This window comes from Quercus suber, unplaced genomic scaffold (genome assembly GCF_002906115.3).
Source record: "Quercus suber isolate HL8 unplaced genomic scaffold, Cork oak 2.0 scaffold_285, whole genome shotgun sequence".
In the NCBI taxonomy this organism is placed as follows: Eukaryota; Viridiplantae; Streptophyta; class Magnoliopsida; order Fagales; family Fagaceae; genus Quercus; species Quercus suber.
In genome coordinates this window covers 418,427-426,240 of record NW_027069741.1, presented here as the reverse complement: position 1 = coordinate 426,240, position 7,814 = coordinate 418,427, and the positions used below count along the sequence as shown (strand labels likewise).

At 33.0% G+C, this 7,814-nt stretch overlaps 1 pseudogene; it reads right to left on the bottom strand.

Annotated features, from left to right (window-relative positions):
- Positions 1–2,146: 2,146 nt before the first annotated feature.
- Positions 2,147–3,982, bottom strand: LOC112014143 (probable long-chain-alcohol O-fatty-acyltransferase 5; annotated as a pseudogene).
- Between the last annotated feature and the right edge of the window lie 3,832 nt (positions 3,983–7,814).

The following is a 7,814-nucleotide window of genomic DNA, read 5'->3' as shown; positions in this document are numbered from 1 at the left end:
AATGATTAATTTATCTTCCCGATAATATAGAATATTGTGATTAATTTATTGGAGTAGTCTTATGTGATTTTTTGAAACAAGTGTCACTCATTTATTAGGTAGAAAATACCAAAACAGATGCTGAGTTGGTACTACCGAAACATAGTATACTTTCTCGTCATATTGGACCACACTTGTTTGGTTAAACCATCTCTCAAAATCCATCACTCATATCCCATAATTCAATTTTCAATTTTTGAAAACTCTTAAAAGTTGTTTTCAGTTTTCTTAACTCTTAACTCACTTTTTTTGAGTAATGAGTCAGGAAAATTGAGATAAAAAATTGAATCAAACAAGAATCCTTAAGGTGGGGCCCATGAAATTTGAGAATTGAGTGATGAAAAGTGAAAATTGAGTGATGAAAATTCTTGAACCAAACACCATTCTCTCTCTCTCTCTCTCTCTCACTTTTTTTCTCTTACTTCCACTTAGTCTCTTTAAGTATTTTATTATTCATCATTTTGTTTCAACACGGAATCAAAGTCACTTTCTGTAGCCTATTCTAGATTCAAGCAGCTCGCCACCATTGCTTGCCTCAGTTTTTGACTGTCTTTGTCTAACCACTTCTTGCCACTATTTTTCTCTGTACAAGGAACCTTCCCCTTTGTTTTTCATGTAGATTTTCGTTTTGCGGTCCACTTTCCTATTTGAGGCTTTTAAGTTATACAACCTGGCCTATCACTCATTCTTTTTGGGTTTCATCTGTGCAAAATTCACTAACTTGCTCACATACTTCATCCTTTGCCAACATTCCTCAATCCACTAGTGTAGTCATCCTCCGACCATAGCAAGCATTATTTGGTCACTAGTCAAGCTGTTATTAGGCCTTTGTAGCCATCATCAGTCATTCATGTCTTTGTTGTTCACTACCATCACCAACATTTTGCATCATTTATTGAACGTTATGCGTAGTACATTTTACATCTCAATCCAATCACTCATGATCATCTTTAATGCCTTCACAAGCTTACATTCTAAACTCAAGATTTCATCAGACTTCCATCTTGAGTTTGAGGGAGTAATGTTAAAGATATCATAGGTCAACTCCTGTCAAGCCCCAAATCTAATCCTAATTGATGTGAAAGCAATATATACACACATACACACATGTGCGCGCGCGCACACACACACACACACACATATATATTAATGGAAGAAAGAAAAACATTATAATTCTACTTGTATTGCAATTTTTTTTTTTTAACTTGGATTTGAACCATAATTTTCATAATTATTACCCTTTACCATCAAACACCTTATTTAATGATTATCAAAAGTCCCTAATGGTAAGGAAGAATCTTTTGCATCCTTTGGTCATTTTATTGTTGAAGCTAAATATTATACAAATGCTTTATGTTTTCTTAGTTATTCTCATACTCGTAGAATATGTAATAATTATGTAACTTATAACATTACTAGACATATCAGTGGTCTATCCGTGTGGATAAAGGATTCATCCACACCTCAATAATGTACTTTTAGCTTATCATAGCTAAGTCTTCCTTCAATGATAATTTCTAGTCTTTTTTCTTCTAAAAAAACCAAGACATGAATATATTTCTTGTTTTTGTTGAAAAGATTTTATCATATATTTATTAGCCAAAAAATTGTAAGGTTTTCAAGTTTTTCATTCATAATCAAAATTTTTATAACTCTTTTCATATAGTTCACACGTAACATAATGTCATAGAGTTATCAATTTACAATATATGTAGGTTTTTTTTTAAAAAAAAAAAAAAAAAAAAAAAAAAAAAAAAAAATGTGACGTGGGTAGTTTGTTTTTTAAGAGCAACGTGGGGTTTTTTGTTTTTAAATGTTAGGTAGGAACTTTATATCTATCTACTATATTGTGGGAAGTTTTTAGCTAATAGGTTCTTTGTTTTTAATTTATTTTTCTGTATATGATTTTAACCTCATCTCATATGTTTTAGAAATAAGGATAGATTAATTAAATTATGGATATTTTTTGAAGTAAAAAAAGAAAATAATTAATTTTCCAAATCCTCCTAATATATATATATTGATAATAATTTAAATAGTTACAATAGGATTTCGTGAATTTAAATCTTAAATATCTATGTTTTTTTAATGGGCTTAAATATTTATATTAAAAACACTATAAAGTGATAATTGAAGTACAAAACTCTTAATATAAAATTGGAATTAATTCAATTGAAACTAAAACTAAACTCTTTGATTTTTTTTTTTTTAATATACCATTAATTATAAACTTTTCTGTCCATAACACCTTCCCCTTCAAAAACTTCACAATAACCTTGACATCCACTCCATTCCTCACCAGTGGTGAAAAGAACAACCAAGAGACTGTGACCACCACGAACCCAATGGTCAATGGTCTAGCCACAGCCCAATGCAACCAACGCCCAGTTACCCAACTCATAACGCATTTTTTTTCACCCAAAAACTCCACCACCAAACACACCCCATGGATTAAGAAAAAGCACATGAGTTCGTCAGTTCCCACATGGGAGCCACACGTGTGACGTAGAACAATAGCAACTCGTTCGTGCATGAGACCTCTAGAGATGATGAAAGCCGCCGACACGGCTGGAAAGTGGGTCCACTTCTGTTTTTCTTGTCTGAATAACACGTTTTCAAAGGCCGACGTACAGGTCAATTTATATATTACGTGACGCAGCAGAACATTACTTACCAAGATTTTAATATTTTTCCACCTCTTATCCCAGAAATCTTGTAATGAAGTTGAAATGTAAAGGCTCATCAATGATCCAACGGTGGTTCTAGCTCAATTCCGAGAGTGACACTCACTTTAGCATTGCACAAATTTAAAACAATGTCCACGAGTTAAATAGACCTTGCAACAATATAGGCCTAGCACGTTCTTTGGGTGCACATGTTGCTTATAATCATTGGTAGCCACTGTTAGAGCACAAAGCAAGGCTTTGGTAGAAAAATTTAGAGGCAATTTAAGGGGTTTTTTTTCAAATAGGAGATGATTTATTTATTTATTTATTTATTGTTGTTTTTGGTGGTTTCATTGGGATGGGTATTTATCATTTTGCTTAATATTGATGGGGAGGCAAGAAATTGAGATGAAATCTGGGAGGGACTTTGGTGGGTCAGATGTAAGTGGGCCCATATAAAAGGAGAAAAGGATGAGCTTGAAGATTTTGGGATGAGAGAGAGGAGTCTGAGTTTGCCTCCGTGGGGGATTTTTGAGGCAATAAAGTATGTGTAGCATAGGAAAAAATATATAATGTTTTGGGTATTTGTATTTTCTCACTCACAGTATATTTTAGTAAAACTCTTGAATTCACCTTCAATAATGGCTCTTTTTGTGTTTTTTATTTTTTTATTTTTTTAGAAATTATTTTCCTTTTTGTTGCTCACTTCAACCTTAAGTTGTGCCTTAATTAAAAAATTGTTCTCTGACTTTTAGAATATGAACCTCCTAAGAAGAAGAAAAAGGAAAACGGTTTTATTCCTTCTGATTTATTCGTTGTGATTCTTGTGATCCTGGCCAAATATATTCCCCCATATATATGGATTTCTGAGTCATCTTTGTTGACCCGTTACAAATATATTAAGTCAAATTTTGATGGTTGCAAAGGGGGCCACGTTTTCCCTTTTATTTATATATATATATATATAGTTATTTACTTTTTGACAAATTTTATGTTTTTTATCTCTCTTTTTTTTTTCTTAAATAATAAATTGGTAATTGTGGGGCACAAGAATTTAAATAAGGTACATGTGCCACGTGTCGTATCCATGGCCAAGGAGTCCATTATCGTGCTGATGAGGCCACATGCTCGAACAGTAAGACCACGTCAGTGGCACGTTAACAGAGGAGGTCATATTGTAGAGAAAGAGCTTCGGGGATGGGGTTAGTTTTGACATGACTGAAGGTATGGTAGCTGCCACCACATTTAATGCATCCCACCAAACCTCCTGACTGCATTTATGTGGAGAATACTCCTAAATAATGCTATCTTGGCTGCCCCAACTCACAAGAGGTAATATTGTAGAGAAAGAGCTTCGGGGATGGGGTTAGCCTTGACATGACTGAAGGTATGGTAGCTGCCACCACATTTAATGCATTCCACCAAACCTCCTGGCTGCATTTATGTGGAAAATACTCCTAAATAATACTATCTTGGCTACCCCAACTCACAAGGGGCTTGAGAAGGAGTCTGATGGGACAAGCACTCAAGTAGGTGTCTGGACGATCAACAAATGGAGGGCCAAGATCATTTAAAATGAACTATATAATGTAAAAGACCCTCTAGGGAGAGGGGATCGAAAAAATTTGTAGAGAACACATTATAGCAACAAGAGCTGAAATTGTATCCAAGTCCAAAAGAACTAAATTCAAGAGTCATTCTCCTTGGACTTTGCCGAGGAATGATTTCCTTGATTTAAACTTGTCTTGCTTTGCTATCTTAATATCTCTTATCCATTGTGCATGTTGCCTGATTCATTGAGGCCTAGCTTTTTAAGCCCACTCTCTACAAATTCATTGTATAGGACTCTTTGGGCCTTAACCCATTCATCATTTGGGCTTAGGAATCAAAACCACGCCCTAACTGTAATTATGATAATTATTATTAAATATTTATTATGATTGTATTTGTATATGAAATTATATTCTAGTATTAGACATTTATAATGATTGTGTTTATATATGGATTTATATAGTCTACTGTTTAAAAAGAAAATATAATATACAAAGATTCTTAAATATAGAATCAAATTTAAATTTAATTATAATATACATATATTTTAAAATAGTGATGTGTAAAATTGTGAGCCCTCAAAAGTTTATCTAGCATAATTTTATGAGGTCAACCAAAAATTAAGTAACTTTGATTTTATATACTAGACAATAACCCTTGCAAGGCCGGGAAAACTTCAATAAAATATGTTTTTATCTATAAAAAAATGATGCTTTCCTTGTTTTATTTTTTAATATAAATATGAAATTTGATAATTATTAATAGAAATTTATTTTTTTAGAAAAAATAATAGAAATTTATTTTGATGTGTTTGTATATGAAATATTAAATATGAAAAAAAATTGATAATTATGGAAGTTATTGATAAGTATTATAAAGACTGTCATTTTATAAGGAACTATTAAATATGTAATTATGGTAATTAAAAAAAAAGGCAAAACTACATTGTTAGTCCCTAAAATTTACTCTGTGAGCGCAATTAACCCCTTAAGTTTCAAATGAGTGATATTGATCCTTTAAGTTTTTAAAATGAGTTGTATTAATCCTTTTATTAACTACCATTAATAGTATTGTTTGCGTGGCTAATGAAATAATAATTTAGCAATTTTTTAAATGTTGTGGCATATTTTAATGAAAAATTTCAAAAACTATTTTACACGTCAAAATACTTAATCCCAAAATGCTTGACCTAGCCATTCCCCTGTTTGATACTGAAAGCTTGAAACGCATGAGAAAGCAAGGTTGCCTGGAGGGGAGAGCATTGTTTTTCCATGGCTGACTCAAGTGTCGCACCAATCCACCATATGGCACATCCACAATGACATTGCAATCAATCCATGGGTTTAAAATTGTGAACAAAACCGTATGGGTACTGAGATTCAATCATGGCAAACATATATTGTATATCGTGGAGCGAAGAGTGGATTGCAATGGTTGTTTGCATTGCTTGCATTTGTTTTTGGGATATATAGACACGCATCAAAGTTGGGGGATGTGTGGGTTTTTTTGGATCTAAAATAAACCAAATGTGAAGCGTAGAAACCGTTGATCCTTATGCATTGTAGTGGTTTAATGATTGAGTATATCTCATTTGTGAACCTTTGGATTAGTATTTATCAACCGTTTGAGTTTAAAACTAAATGATTGATTAAATTATGGGTCATTAGCAAAGGGTCTTGCACACTTTCAAATAAAAGAAGGTTATGGTGGGAAAGATTGATGGAATGCAGATGGTGCCATTCCGGTGGATTGGTGCGACTCTTGAGACAGCCATGGAAACCAACAATAGTCTCGCAGGCAACTTTTCTCTCTTGTGCGTTTCAGAAACTGACGGGGAAAGGTCAGATGACTTAGATCACGTATTTTGGTATTGGTTTTTCAAATTTATTCATTCAAAAATTTCACATAATTAAACAAAATATGAACGGTCATTATTCCGCTAGCCACATAAGCAATATCACTAACTTCAGTTAATAAAAAACTAATACTACTCATTTTTAAATCTTAAGGAATTAATAATGCTCATTTGTAATTTGAGGGACTAATTACGATCACAGGGTAAACTTTAAGGACAAATAGTGTAATTTCGCCTAAAAAAAAAGTTTATTTCTCTTTATTATATTCCATACTTTTTTTAGAAATTGTTAAATTTTATACTTGAATCATAATATTTTATTCTGTTATATGATATTAAATTCGGTCTGTTAGTATTAATTCATTGAGTTATATTAGTTTAATTAGTATTAAATAAACTATTTAATTGATAATTATATATAAAAGGCTCCTCTTAAATTTATTGTATTAGTCAAGTATCGTATCAAATGTAGTATAGAATACATAATAAAGAGGAATCTGATGTAATTTGTGATTTGTGGCCTTTTTCTTAAAAGGTAGAGATTGCGTGCATATATACCATTACAATTCATAATTCAAATATGATATGTTTTCTCTTTTAATTATTAATATGCTGTGTTTGTCCATAATAGGAGGAGGAGAAAAAGAAGAAGGAATCTTTATTTATTTATTTATTTATTATTCCACTACCTTGTTAGCAACCAAATACAATTAATGTTTATATCAACTTTATATTAATATATCCCCCAGAAAAGAGAACAAGAAAAAATTCTGACAAAAGTTCATTCACAGAATCTCATGCTTTATGGGAAACAAGGAGACGAGTAAAAACAATGTATCGTCATTGATCAAATCCTAAATGCACAAAAAGCTAGGCTGATTGGAAATAAATATATTTATAAAAAAAAAAGATTTTATGGTCGATCACCATCGTTTTGTACTTTTGCTTTCAAATAAGTGAAAAAAATGAAACTAGATAACTTGGAATCTTGGATGGTGACCCCATGTTTTGAGTAAATTGCAAGTTTGCAACGTATAACACTGCAATATGAATAGATAAACCACTTCTCAAAAAAGAGCATATAAACCGGCCCTTAAAGTATATACTATATACCAATACCATGTGATTGGGCAAAGAAACCATTATAATATGGTAGTTATGCTGGTCCTTCTACCTCAATATTAGTTCCCTCTTTTTTCAGTAGAAGATTTTGTTATTCATCAGCAACGAAGGTTTTTTTTTTTGATTAGTTTTCTGATACGAGTGGAAACGGAGTACAACGGTGGTCTATTATGTGAGCAAGTCTCTTCACGAGGCTGAGATACGCTACCTGCCATTAGAAAAGGCCATTTTAGCAGTAGTGCATCCAGAAAACTTCCCCATTATTTTCAGGCGCACACAGTGGTTGTCTGACTCAATATCCGATCAAGGCAGTACTTCGAAGTGCAGACTATACTGGTAGGGTTGCCAAGTGGGGCACAATTTTAGGAGCTTTTGATGTCAAGTATATGCCCGCACTTCCGTAAAGGGTCAGGTGCTCGCCGATCTAGTGGCCGAGTTTGCTGAAGGCCTGAAGAGACAGAGACAGGCCCAGGTGGCATGGATGAAAAATCGGTTGGCCTCATTTCCGCTCAACCTGTCTTACTCTGGACGGTGTATGTGGATGGGGCAGCAAATCAGCGGGGGTCTGGGATAGGACTTGT